Genomic DNA, 13,938 nt, shown 5'->3' on the forward strand with positions numbered 1-13,938 from the left:
TCTGTGTATCAACGTCTGTAGACCAAAGCATTGAACGCGATGGGCCGGTTGCACAGATGCAGATTAAGCCTAGTCCTGGACTAAAATACATTTTCAATGGAGATTCTGCATTTTGCCCTGGACTACGCTTAATCCGCACCTGTGAAACCCGCCATACTGATACGCTGTAAAATGTTCAGTGTTAAGGGGCGACATGGCTCAGGCAGTAAGAGCAGTCGTCTGGCAGTCGGAGGGTTGCCGGTTCGGGATCGAACCCCCAGATGCTCCTGACGAGCTGGTCGGCGCCTTGCATGGCAGCCAACCGCCGTTGGTGTGTGAGTGTGTGTATGAATGGGTGAATGAGAAGCATCAATTGTACAGCGCTTTGGATAAAGGCGCTATATAAATGCCAACCATTTACCATTTTACCATTTAAATCAACTCTTACAGAATCATATGGTCCAACTCCGGTCCCCTATTTGACTCATGTGTACTCTGTTGGAGTTGGATTACCATCTGTATATATATTATATAAGCAGTGTGTTCTGCCTATTAAAATGTGCACCGGTTAAACCCCCCCTCCCCCAAAGCTCCAAAAGAACACAAAATGTACATTTATTAGGTAGTGATGACTACTTAATATAACAGACCTCAGGAGTGCTTGTGTCAGCAGACTCTTTATTGCTGAGCTTTGTTTAGTTAGCCGTGGTTCTCTGCGTGCCCATTGGCTTCCCCTGTGCATTGACCAGGTCTCTCCTGAGCCAAACCCACCTCCACAAACCTTAGTTTGCTAATATTCATGTACGCTTCCTGTGTTTGTTATTTTCTCTCCATACCTGCTGTGTGGGCCTCTTTGAGTGAAACTTGTTGTACATTTTGAACAAAGTTTTACAAGTTAAATAAAAAGCAGGAATCTGCACTGGGTTGTGAAGTACCACCAGACGATGTCTGAAAGCTGAGTGCTTCTTTGAGCATCACTCTACTGCCTTACCATGCTGTCTTTGCCTCATGGGGAGGGAGGGGAGGGGGGGGGGGCAGGAGCCCACCAGTTATGGTGTTCTTGATTTGTGTTAGTTCTCAGTTTAATCGCAATGTGTGTTTATTAACTAAAGTATAAAGAAAATTTGGGGGAGGGGGGGGAATGGCTATTGCTTACGGATGTTTACTGGTGCTCCTTTAGTAGAGGGGGTGGGGGTAGTGAGGGTGTACGGCGTGAAGAGGGCGAAAGGCCACGGAGCAGGTTCAGAAATCCGCCGTGGGAACGCAGGTGTGGAACGGAAGGACAGAGAGGAACAGGAGCGGGCAGCGTTGCTCTCTCCGCGCTGTGATTGGTCCCACATCGTTGGGGCTCTGAAGGGCTGCAGCAGCTTAGACTGGATACGGGACAGTTTGCTTTTGAACACAGAGAGACAGAATACACCGCTGTCAGTCCGTGCGCCTTCAGCATTATGAACTCATATCAGTTTCAGCTGCTATGGTTATATGCTTATTGAGTTATATAGTTACAATTTTGTATTTTTTTCTAATTGATTTCCTGACTAAAAAAGTTATCAACCTGGAGTTCAGTAAAGGTGTGTCTCTTAATGAGAATGGAAGTCTTGTTCACAGAAATATTTTCAGTCGTGCGTTTCTCCTCAATTCCATGCGGAGTCTCGCTTTGCAGTCCTTTTTTGAACTTTTCTCCAGGTTTCATTTGCAGTTCAGTCACAGCGCTGATTACTCCCGGCTTTGGCATTATTGCGCTCCTGCTACTCTCACCTGTTGCCGGGGAGGGAGTTGAAAGGAGGCGTGTGTACGGCAACGTTTCCGCCTGGGAGAACGTGGTCTCCCGATCAATACATAGACCCTTCTCTTTGATGTGCATGGGAATTGTATTTCAAATGCTATCCCTGATAGTGAATGGAATAGCAAGCAGCTATGGCCGAACAGTGCTGAAGAAATGATATAATCCCAAATGGTTACCTTAATTCATCTGACACCTTTCCTGTTTACAGATACAGTTTTCAGTTTTGTGTTGCAATCACTTGCTAAAATGTCTTTTGAGATTGTATTTCACTCCAATTACTGGCCCATCTGATCAAAACATGCCAATAAACACTACATACAATTCTTAACAAATGCTCTGCACGGTTATAACGTTAAGAGAAGATTATCTACCTGGAAGAGAAGGTTCTTTTCTTGTTTGTAGTGCACTTTCAAATCTGCAAATTAAGCCCAACATAATATCCTCTCAACAATGAAAATGAGGTCTCTTTGCAGATGATTTATTTGTACTATTTCCTATTGCATTGTTTTGAAATAAATAGTTTAAGGGACAAAAAAAACATCACACTATGGTAAAATACATTTCCTTTTCATGGTGCTGTGCAATACATGAATATGATTATTGAGACTTTCTGGGCGAATAATCTGGGTGAGACTCACACATGCAGATCAGGTAAATCATTAGCATTCCTGTTTTTCCACAGTGTGACGGTTTTCTACCGTCATAAAATAGTCTGTTTCTCTTCCCTCCCAACCCCACACCCTCCTTTTTTAGTGCCTCTCCGTTTCATTGTGTCTCCGTTGAGAACAAATTGTAATTACGCCGACGTGACAGTAGAGAGCGCAGTGGGTAATTAGCCTTGTTTAGTGTTCTGTGAAAGCTCTTTGTCACAGCGAACGCGTAGGCCAAGGGCATGCGGTGACCAAGATCTGAATTACGAAACAAGGACTGCGCTCAATAATGTGTGTTTTTAGTTTAAAGCAAAAGAGAAGGTTTGTTGTCATGAAGAATATGTTCACATCCTGCACTCTCAGAAATAGTGACCGTGGAGGTACATTTTTGTTCTTCGGGGATCAAATTTCCCAAATGTACTGTGCAAAAGTACAGTAATGTTCTCTTTGGGTGCAAATGAGTAAATCTTCCAGGCAAAAAAATGTCATTAATTATATATTGCTGGCTAGGGGTACAATTTTATGTACCTATAGGGTACCGCCTCAGCGACAAACATTTGTACCTTTTGAGGCACTTTTCATACCTTTATTGTGTGTTTCCCTGGCAGACCTGGCCTTGGAGTGCTGATTACGGTAAGATCGCCTGGAAGACGGTAAAATATTCCCGCAACTCACAACCCGTCTCTCAGCCCGTTCCACAACCACGGCTCGCTGCCAGAGCGTATCATGTGACCAGAGCGTATCATGTGACGCCGGGCTCCAAACGCGCCGCTCGTGTTGCGTCCCGGTTTCAACTCGAGTATCAGAGCGCTGTTCATTAAGCCAAAACACCGTCTTTCATGTTTGTTGCATTTACAGACCCGGGGAGGGAGGTTCGTCACTGATTCCCCTTGGTAGGACAACATCTCAGCAGTTTAAACTGTGTCTTACGGGGATTACTGTCGTGATTTAATGAGACAGAAACAAGGCTGCCGTTTTTTTCCTCTTCTGAAAGTCTGAATGCTTTGATCTTCTAGGTAGACTTTTTTTCCTTCTTCTTTTTTCATAAATGTACCTGAAAAAAATACATTTCTGCAAGAATGAAATCCGGCTTTGAATCATTGTTCTGGCTCTGTTTGCTGTTGTCACAGTAAATCATTGCACTGATACAAAAGCAATCCAGCTCCCACCATCCCTTACCGAGGTGAAGTGATTAAATTGACCGTAAAACTTGAAATGTTAGATGCACAAGTGCCTCAGCCGAAGCCCTTATTCCCTTCAGTTTATAAGGAAGAAATCGACAAAATCAGTCAAGGTTTTGTCTTCATTCTCCAATATGACTACATAGTGTATAGATTTGCACATTCAAAATTGATCAAAAGTTGCAATTTTGTCAATAACATGTATTCGGTTAACTGGATGTAAATCCAATATTACGTACGTATGTTTAATACAGTTTAAAACACCACTTACAAGTGCATATATATACTGTATATTTGCAGATATATTCAGATTTAATTCAGATCCATGATGTGATAAATTCTTGCTTTATGTTGCCTTCATACCTAGGTCTCCATTTAATCTCAGTGTGTATTGCTTTTATTACCTAAAGTATGAATAAAAAAAAACTCCTTTTCATAATCTTATCTAGAGTATTAAAAATGTGTTTTATCCGGCAGATTTCTGCATTATTCAAAGTCTGGCACTGCACATAATGCAAGTTCAGCATCCAGTCGAAAATATTTCATGATTGCTTTTTATCCTTCTTGTTACTGTAAAGTATGAAAGTGTGCCAAACGTTGATAATGGAGAAAAAAATTGATAGCGAGGTGTTATAAAGTAAGGGGAGAAAGAGGCTGAAGCCATCCAGAGAAAGAGATGAGACATAAATCCAGAGTTAAAATGCAAGGCTTTGGGAAGACACGGCATGATAATCAGCAGGCTGTAACTATGGCTAGTGGCCAGCACCTTCTCACAGTAGACATGTTTTAGGTGCTTCACAAAAGGTTATAACACTCTCCTTCGTCTGCCTTAGTTAGAGTAATTATTACAGTAGCATTGCATGTAGTATTACATTCTGGAGTAATATTACATACGTACAGCAGTAATATTGCATGCACTAGAGGTGTGATATTACATGCATCCAGGAGTGTTATGACATACATACAGCAGTCATATTACATATACACAGCTGTAACATCCCTTTTGCCACATTTATTATTAAAGGGCATTTTCCCCATATTTAATTCTCAGTTTTACATCTACAAATGTTGGAGCAAAATGTTGTTATAGTGTATAAACCCGTTGTTATAGTGTTAAAGCAGTGTTTCTATGTTTTCGTTTTGCGCCACGAGATTCCGTTTTTGCATTCCCTTTTTGTATTTGTTTCCCTCCCTCCCTCCCTCCCACACACACACACACACACACACACACCGTTGTATCCAGCTGAAGCACTCACACAGACCCCTGACGTTTCGCAGAACAACCAGATTGTTCTGGTGCTTACCTCCAGGCGTGATTCCCCCCCTCCCCCCTCGGGTTTGACGGTACGGCTTATCGTCCACACTCAGGGTGTGGGATCGCAGTCCTGGCACCACGACATTCACAAAAAATCCTCCAGAAAGCAGCCGACCAGACTTCCCGGCATGTTTCCCGCGGTTGGGAATGCTGCTTGCACGTTATCCTGTCGAGGGAGACAGGCGCGGGGAAAAAGGAGGAAAGAAACGGGAATGTTTTTAAGTGCTTTGATTTGTTTGATTTCCCTTCTGGGTTCTGGTGCCAAGACCCAAATTAAACAATTTCCATCACCCAGATTAGCCCTGTAAGTGGGGGGGACTGGGGCCCCGTGCCAGGAGGAATCAGGGCACTGTTAAAGACTGATATAACCATGACAACAGCGTGTGCACACACACACACACACACACACACACACACACACACACACACGCTCCATCTCGGAATGGGTGAACTCACTGACACGCATGGAATTTATTTGCATACCCTGACAGAAAAGGAAATCTAGATAATGCTTTATTTTACTGCCAGTTAATTACCTACTATTTACTGGGTAAGTATACAGCTACTTGTGTAATTATTAGGTAAGTACTTTGATTCCAGTGGTCAGTGCTATGAGTAAGTACCATAAGTACAAGTACTATGTAAGTAAGTAATTTAAGACCAGAGTCTCATACCTATACAGGGGAAAAAATTGATTATATATAAGCTTTGGGAAATATTACATGTATTTCACAGCAATATTTTAAATGTTGCATTATCTGGAAATGACCTTAAAAAAAACCTTATTATATACAGTACATATTTAAAAATATATATTTATATTTATATTATATTTTCATGAGGAGAGATTGTGGACCCTGGTCTTGGAGAGTGTGCTGGTTTTCATTGTGAACTCGGCATTAAAATTGATCAGCTTAAGTGGTCGATTACACGATTAACTCCCCTAACCTGATTTCTAGGGGCTTCTTTATCTGTTGCAGCTTTTAATGTGAAAATAAAAATCAGCTGACTATGCAGTGTAATCTAATTTAAAGAGATAGGAACTCCTGCTTTATACCTTCCACCAGGGTGATGTGAGAAGGTGAGATGGTTCTAGCCTAACTCAGACCTCCCGAATCCTATTCCTGGACATCTATGGTCATGCAGGATTTCACTCCAACCCTAACAAAGCACACCTCATTCAACAGCTAGAGCAGGGCTGCCCAACCCTGTCCCTGAAGATCTACTGTCCTGTAGGTTTTCACTCCAACCCTAACAAAGCACACCTCATTCAACAGCTAGAGCAGGGCTGCCCAACCCTGTCCCTGAAGATCTACTGTCCTGTAGGTTTTCACTCCAACCCTCATTCAGCAGTTACAGCAGGGCTGCCCAACCCTGTTCCTGAAAACCTACAGCGCGGTAGATCTTCAGGGACAGGGTTGGGCCCTTATGAGTTATGACTTTGACTTTGCCAGTCACGGGAAGCACCCACGTCAGCCTTATTGCGAGCAGCACCTGTGTTCTCCTCAGCTCTCAAACCCCACTCATCTCCCCTGGAGTTTGTGTCTGTCCTCTGCGGAACGCAGAACGGACATTTTTCTCCTGTTCAGAAACTGTCCCAGTTACTCCTCTGTGCCGTTGATAAATATGTGTTCATACGCGGGATTACGGATGACATCATTGCCAATGAGATACTGCTTTCTGTTAGCAGGTGTGAAAAGAATGTCGTCGTTATGACAAACTCTCTCCCTGCAAGGAGAGTCTGTCCTAAAATACATACCTAATATCTGTTCTCATATAAGTTGCACTGTATGGAAATAGCAGGAAATACAGTTCAGTGATTAGACGCTCATAAACCTCTCGCTTTGGTTGGTATTTGTATGGTGGTTGTTCTGTGTCCCCTTATTCCAATACACACAGCTGAATTCTCCCTTTCAGAGCTTGTGCGTCATGCTCATGACACATCCAGGAGCTTACAGCACAGGAATGTTAAAGCGTTAACTGTGCACTGATCAACAGGCGACCGTTTTTTTGTGTCTTTTTTTTACCTCAATTTCTTGCTTTTTGGGGAGTTTATGTCTGTTTTCTGCCACTATTTCCACTGCAAAGCGTCTCTGTAAAAACCTGCGACAGAGACAAATAAAATTGAATTTAATTTCCTGTTCACTTCCTGCCTGCCTGCAGCATCAGTAGTTTTTTTTTTTACCTGCGTGTTTGTGTTTTGGTTTAGGTCCCCTGTCTAATGTATTGCTCGTAAAGTAAAACTTTTTGTGACCGTTTAAGGTTTCGTGGGAGAATTGTGAATAAGTTCGAGAAAGAGTTAGAGAGGGAAAATGTGATACAATTGCAGGGAAGGCCTTCCATAACACCTTCATAAATTCTGGTATCAAATTGATGTCAGCCCTTGAAGGAAATGGATGTGGGTCAGTAATCGGAGGTCTTGACCTTCAGAACTGATGGAGTACTATGCTCACCTCTGGGTAATGTAGTTTTAGCAGTGACAGGCTCTTGGATAAGTACAGGGAAGGGCAACAAGAGTTGTTCCAGGAATTAAACTTAGAGCAGAATAGGCTTGACACGGTTCTAGATACACACTGAACCAGTGGTGGGCAATTCAAAACTGATGTCTAACACATGCTTTGAAACCCGTTCCATCATCATACAAACTTTCAATATAATGCTCCGGCCTAAGGTTATGGTATTTTCAAAGATTTTTTAAATCTTACAAGATGTGTACAGATGGATTTACTATGTCCTTGTTCCTGAAGGTAAATTTGTTAAATCACTATGCCAGTACATGGATTAATCGAGATTTCAATTTGCATAAAAAGATTGAGTTACCCAAATCAAACCCAGAGCATTGCATTTTCTGATTGCGTGTTTGAGCATGTAAATGTGTGCCTTGTTGGAAAAAAATACAAGATCGTTACTGTACTACAAATGGTTTCAAATAAAATAAAGAAATATAATGAGAAATATAAATATGTAATGAGAAATATAAAATCTCAGAGAGTAGATGCATTAGTAATAGTCTTTACAGATCATATCATATATATACACACACATTAGTCTTTCCATGAAGAGATCACCGAATGAAGCTTCCAGGAAACAGCAATAGAGACAGTGTGTTTCCCTTGAAAACTTGGGCATCTGGGGGTATCTGGGGGTAAAATCAAATAGGCCCTGGTCCTTATCTTTGTTGTGCAGGTAGCAGTTGAAATTGTACTTCCCTCTAGGGTCATTCAGCGCACTTATCCCTGTTTATGGGTATGCACTTTGTTGTACGTCGCTCTGGATAAGAGCATCTGCCAAATGCCATTAATGTAATGTAATGTAATGTATCTCACAAAGCGGGATTACTAGTTAATTATAGCTGGATAAGTTCACAGAGTCAAACCCAGAACAGCTGTTTTGACTTCAGTCCATGTTCCAGTTTTTTAAGGCATCCCTGTTTTAGACGGTGAAATTATCCAGCTAATTCAGTAATCATGCTATGTGATATACTCCCCTGTTCTCAGCTTCCAGAACAACAACAAAAAAATGTCATAGTACCTCATAGGCCTACTAACTGTTTTTGGACATTGAAAGTCTGGGGAATAAAATGTCTTGGTATTCTTCAGCTGTAGAATACAGCTTGGAGGGTCTCCCTTTCAGTTCGGTCAGGGTGTTCCGACTGACTCTCCCTAATAGGCTGTACCAAGCCTGCTGTTGCACTTCAGTGCCACCTGTTTATATTGCTTAATTCCAGACATCGAGAGCACAGCGGGGGTGAGGGGTAAACTAAGCCCCCCCCCTCGCCCAGCAAGCATCCATTTTAGTGTATTCGGATGAGGATCGGTACCTGACATTTAGGCTGCTAAAGCTTTTTTCTCAATGAAAAAAAAAACTACAACTACAGTTCCCATGCTGCTTCACTGCTGTACTGAGAGCCCCGCCCCCTCAGGGATCCCAGTGGAGGGAAACCGTAAAGGGGAGGAAATGGTTTTTGTGTGTGGGCGCTGGTTTTGATTTTGGCTGGCATTGTGTAAATATTTTTTCGTGTAGGAGCAGTGCTTAAAATTCTGCTCTCATCTCAATATTCACAGTGATTCTTTTTTTTTTTTCTTACTTCTTGGTGTTCTAGCGGCGACATAATAAACTGTGTAAAAGCGCAGAATAGCCCTGAGCGGCTCATTGGAAGCCATCCAGGCAGAAAGCGGAAAATGGCGTATTTGTGTAAATAGAGGACAGTAGCAGTGCGGGGTATGCAAATGACAGGGCTGAACTCTTAGCCAGAGATGTGTAAGTTCAGCTCCTGTGGGGCAGTCGATGGTCGAGTCCGGTTGGTGGGGCACTTACTATAATACCGAGTGCCATAAATAATACTAATGCTATATCATTATTACAAATAAATGTGCTCGATAGCATTGTCCCGGGGTGAAGTTAAATACATTTAATCATAGCAATATTTCATGATCAGAAGAAATTGGGCCTTTTTTACTAACAAGAGCAATGATAATCAATTTCTGGTGTTACTTATTTATCATTTAGTGTTTTTCTTGTTTTGTCGTACAGGGTGAAAATAACATTCAGTTACCTTAATCTGAATTTCATAGATTAAAATACATTCATTTAAATAAATTCTAATTGGAATGATTAACAAATTCCATCTGCATGCTACTAGAAAATTTGCCTATCCTACTTACTCGGATAATAAATTAAATAAATGCCTAAAATGGGGTATTTCAGCATGCATCTGTATATGTGTGTACGCATGTGTGCATGTGTTTGTGTATATACAGTACTGTGTGTGTGTGTTCAAACCTGGGTTTTCTAGGTTTGAATGTGTATACAGTGGATTGTACCTTTAAAGATACACCACAGTTGTTTTTTTTTTTATTATAAGCTTCTGAGATTGTATGCTCAACTGAATTTAGTGGTTTTTTGTCAGCACACACCGTATGCGGTAAAAGCCTGATATCAGCTTAACCTGCTGTCACTCAGCGCTGTAGAGGCAGTAATACTCGGGAAGATGTGTTCACCGTGTGAACTCTTAGATCTACCCCCGCCGCCTAATCTTGTCATCGGAGAGAAAGGGCGGCGGATGCAAAGTAGGAAGCGGGAGAATGGCCCAATCAATGGCGCGGTAATTGCGACCTGTCACAAGCGTCTCACACGGCTCTGGAGCTGGTGATTGCTCCATCGTTGGCTTTAAAACAGAGACAACAAAATGGCCGCTCTATTAACCTGGAGTTACTCTCCAGGTCCGGGAAAAAAATGGAACACAAACAAAACATTCATTAATTCATTATACTGCAGCTGTTATGGGTAAAATAAGGTCCTTAGGTGCTTATTTTTTTTAATCCAGTCAAATTAAATTATGGTATGTATAGCTGCGTAAAATGTGCTGTCATGAACTCATGAAAAAAAATCCACAATGTTGGTTTGATAAATTAACTGTGGCTTTGTTTTGAGCAATTCATATTTCCATGCCAGGCAGCATCTTAATCTACACTTGTTTGTATTATGTTATCCATTTTTATTTTTAGTATTGTTCGCCATTCCACAAAAATAATTGCTGTTGTTGAGAGTTTCTTCATGCTTTCAGTACGTGCATACATTTCCGCTAGCCTCACTGTCAGTAATCTTGATAGTGGCTTGATATTTTTGTAATGGGTATTTAGCCTTGGGCTGATGTATTTTCTTACGGAAATCTGAATTGCATTAGGTATAATGTAGCCATTGTTTCTCCCATTGTAATCCTTCCTCTTTAAAACCCGCTGTTTCTTCCATTGTAAGCCTTCTCCTGTAAAACCCATTGATATAAATTGCATGAAATTCACATTAATATAAATCATGCGGCAAAGTGACAGTGCTGGAAAATGAAACGATGCGACCGGCGAAGGTCAGAGGTCACCCCAGGGAGCGTCACACAGGCTGATGTGAACTGTCACTTCACATTTTGACAGAGCAGATTTATTATGCACTCGGCAGGAGATGGGTTGATATGAAGTCTTTATACTGAGTGACATACGCTTAAGCGCTGTATGACTCAAAGGGCTTTAGGCGAATGTGCATTGTCTGAAATGTGTGCGGAGCTGGCTGTTGGCATAAACGCTCAGTGAGGTTGTTCGGGGCCACAGCCGTCCGTGCGACGCACAATTCGGGTTTAAATTCTTTGTTTATTTGAAAGTGGGAAGACATTTTAATTGTGTAGTATTCAGAGGGCGCGGATGCATAGCTTTTTCGATGCTATTGTTCCTGCGCTGGTTCTGTCTCCGATCACTGGCAAATCCCAGATCCCCCCTCCCCCACAGAACTGTACATTGCATGAGAGATCCATAGTGCAGTTTGGGGTTTTACAAAAATAGAAAACTAAAAGTGTTCTCCCCCAGCGTATGTAGATGGGGCCCGGTTTACTGGAAGGTGGATTAAAGATATTAGAAAAATCTACATAAACCCTGTTGTAGCCTTTCCGCTAAGATGTCCTCAGCAATGGCAGGGACTGGGTCCCTTTCTGGAGGGCGTTGGTGCTTAATCCAGCAGCTGCTCGGTGTCTTAGAAGCCCTTGGTCTGCAGTCGAACCAGTGCATCTCACAGGGGTAGTGCGGTACAGAGAGAGAGAACATCAGTCCCTCTTCACTGTCCTTCTTCTGTAGGTCATGTTGACCTAGTAAGTATGTTGATTGAAACTCAAGTTGAAGCCGCAAGGACCTACTCGAAAAGTAGATGTGCCATCTATATAAATGCCAACCATAAACCATTTACCATTTTACCATTTACCATCGCAGGGGGCTTATCCTGCTAATAAATAAATACATTTCAAACAATGTTCACAATTCATTGCTGGCATTCTTTGTTGCTGGGCAACCCAGGGTCACATGACCCGGAGTCATTCCACCACCAGGCCGTTACAGTTCCGCTTCAGGGGAGGAGTGACGCTGATTGACATCTGTCAGAAACCCCGATTCCACTAAAGTTAAAATCCACCTCTGATCCCCTAAGACCTTGAAAACGCTTGTAGAGTAGATGCCGCTATTTTTGCCTGGTGAATATTTAGCTTTAATACGTTTCTTTTTTTTTTTTAAACTCTCACATTGTGTTTTCACATGTGATATTTGATTAGCACGTCGATAGGTGCTAACCTTTCCGTTAGCAGGCCTCCTAACTTCAGAGGCTCGACGCACACATTAGCACTTTTCTTTGCGATAATAAAATACGCGAAGATTGTGAGAGAGCAGTGCTCCAGAGTTTCTTTCATTTTTTTGTGCTCTTATCTCCTCACCTGAGGGTCTGTTCGCCAGGTGTGCGTGTGTGTGTGTGTGTGTGTGTGTGAAATCCAGAGTTTCGGCATGGCTGTTCTCTAACGAGGTCTTCACTTCGCATTAAAACCGCCGTTTTCAGGTGTAAAGGTTTCACGCCTGGCGCGGAGGCCGGGAGGGTAGACTTCAGACGGATTTCGGGAGCCAAGAAACTCCCCGAGTAGCCTGCTTCCCGGATGGCGCTGGGGGCCGCGCCTTTGTAGCCGGGAGAGACGGTGAGCCGTACGAGGGCTGATTGCCAATCGGCCTCAGGTGTGTTTCCCAGAAGATCATACAGCCTTCCAAAACTTCGGAGGGTAACAAAAAAAATTAAAAATAAAACCCTCTCCTCCTCCCGCCCTCCCTTCCTCCTCGCACGGTGGGAAGTCGGTGAAAACGACGGGCGTTTATCGCACGCCGTTTCATCAGACACGTGTCGTACGGCGTGTGGAAGAGGCAGGAAATGGCTCATTAGCGGAGTGAGTTAATTGAGCGACGTGAACTTGAGTGAGGTTGGTGACCGGAGGGTAAACGCGCTTTGACACGCCGTGCGTTCTTAGCACTTCCAGCGCCCGGCGTCAGAGCGCTAACGAGCAGAGCGGAGAGCCGATAGAAGTTTTTAATTCTGCCGGGTGACAGTTTATCCCACGAGTAAACAAAACAGAGGTCATCTTGTTTTTTTGGAGAACAGCAATTAAGCTGTAATCAGCGCTAATCAGATTAGCTGCCGTCTTGCATCTTGGGCATTTCAGAAAGGAAAAAAATAAAAAGAAAAAAGATTTCCGAATGTGTTTGTTTCACAGCTTTGTGTTTGGTCACTAGCGTTTGATCTTTCGTCAGACGGATGTTGGCTAATTGCGATGTGAATATACGACACAGGACAGTGGCACAATTTCTGTTGTTTTGGCTCTGTACTCCTGCACACTGGATTTGTAACAATGACTGTAAGGTTAAAGTGCAGACTGTCAACTTAGATTTGCAGGTATTTACACCCATATCAGGTGAATTGTAGCTCTTTTTTTTCATAATCCCCCCATTTTGATCTTGAAGGAGCTTAGTACTGGAAATACATCACTCATAAATGTTTTTAACCTGGCCTCCTTCCAAAAAACCCTCCCCCTCCCCATTTCACTGTACAGACAGGCTCCATATTGTCAGGACATTATACAGTAATGCTGGATTAATTTATTAATATTCATTCTTCATAGTACTTGCTTACAGTATATAGTGCTGGTGACATGTGGCATGCGATGGAGGTGTTATTTTGCGGTAGAAGTGTAAATGTGTAGCTGTGCTGTATATTTTGGTTGTGTAAATTCTGTGCTGAGAAAAGCCTGTTTGATCCTGCCTTTATTTTGACACCTCTGCGTCCATGACGGTTTTGCTTTTTTCACATGACAGCAGCTCATCCTCTGGCCGCGCGTTCAGTTTTGACTCATTTATCCGCCGTATTTATGGATGCTCGTGTGATCTGTACATTTCTGGAAACGTCCAGCACAGCTCTGTGTGAGTTCATAAGTCCCTGTTAATCCAGAAGATGAAGCAAATTTAAGAATGAATCAGAAAAAAAATCTTTTTTTTTTTTCTTCTGTTCTGTTTTCATTACTCTGGCTGGCTATGAATGCCATGTTCAGAGTCAATTCAGATGGATATTCTTGGTTATGTGCTCATATTTATGACTGTTGTAATAGCACCGTCTTCACTCAGCAATTTCTAAGTGATTTAGGACAGGGCTGCCCAACCCTGCTCCTGGAGATCTACTGTCCTG

The 13,938-nt window shown here is 42.5% G+C and overlaps 1 protein-coding gene across 1 annotated transcript in view; it reads left to right on the forward strand.

Moving 5' to 3' along the window:
- The window catches only part of immp2l (inner mitochondrial membrane peptidase subunit 2), a 213,876-nt gene that overhangs the window by 168,866 nt on the left and 31,072 nt on the right, over window positions 1-13,938 (forward strand). The window lies entirely within an intron of this gene.

The sequence above is a fragment of the Conger conger genome, chromosome 8, assembly GCF_963514075.1.
Source record: "Conger conger chromosome 8, fConCon1.1, whole genome shotgun sequence".
NCBI classification, from domain to species: domain Eukaryota; kingdom Metazoa; phylum Chordata; class Actinopteri; order Anguilliformes; family Congridae; genus Conger; species Conger conger.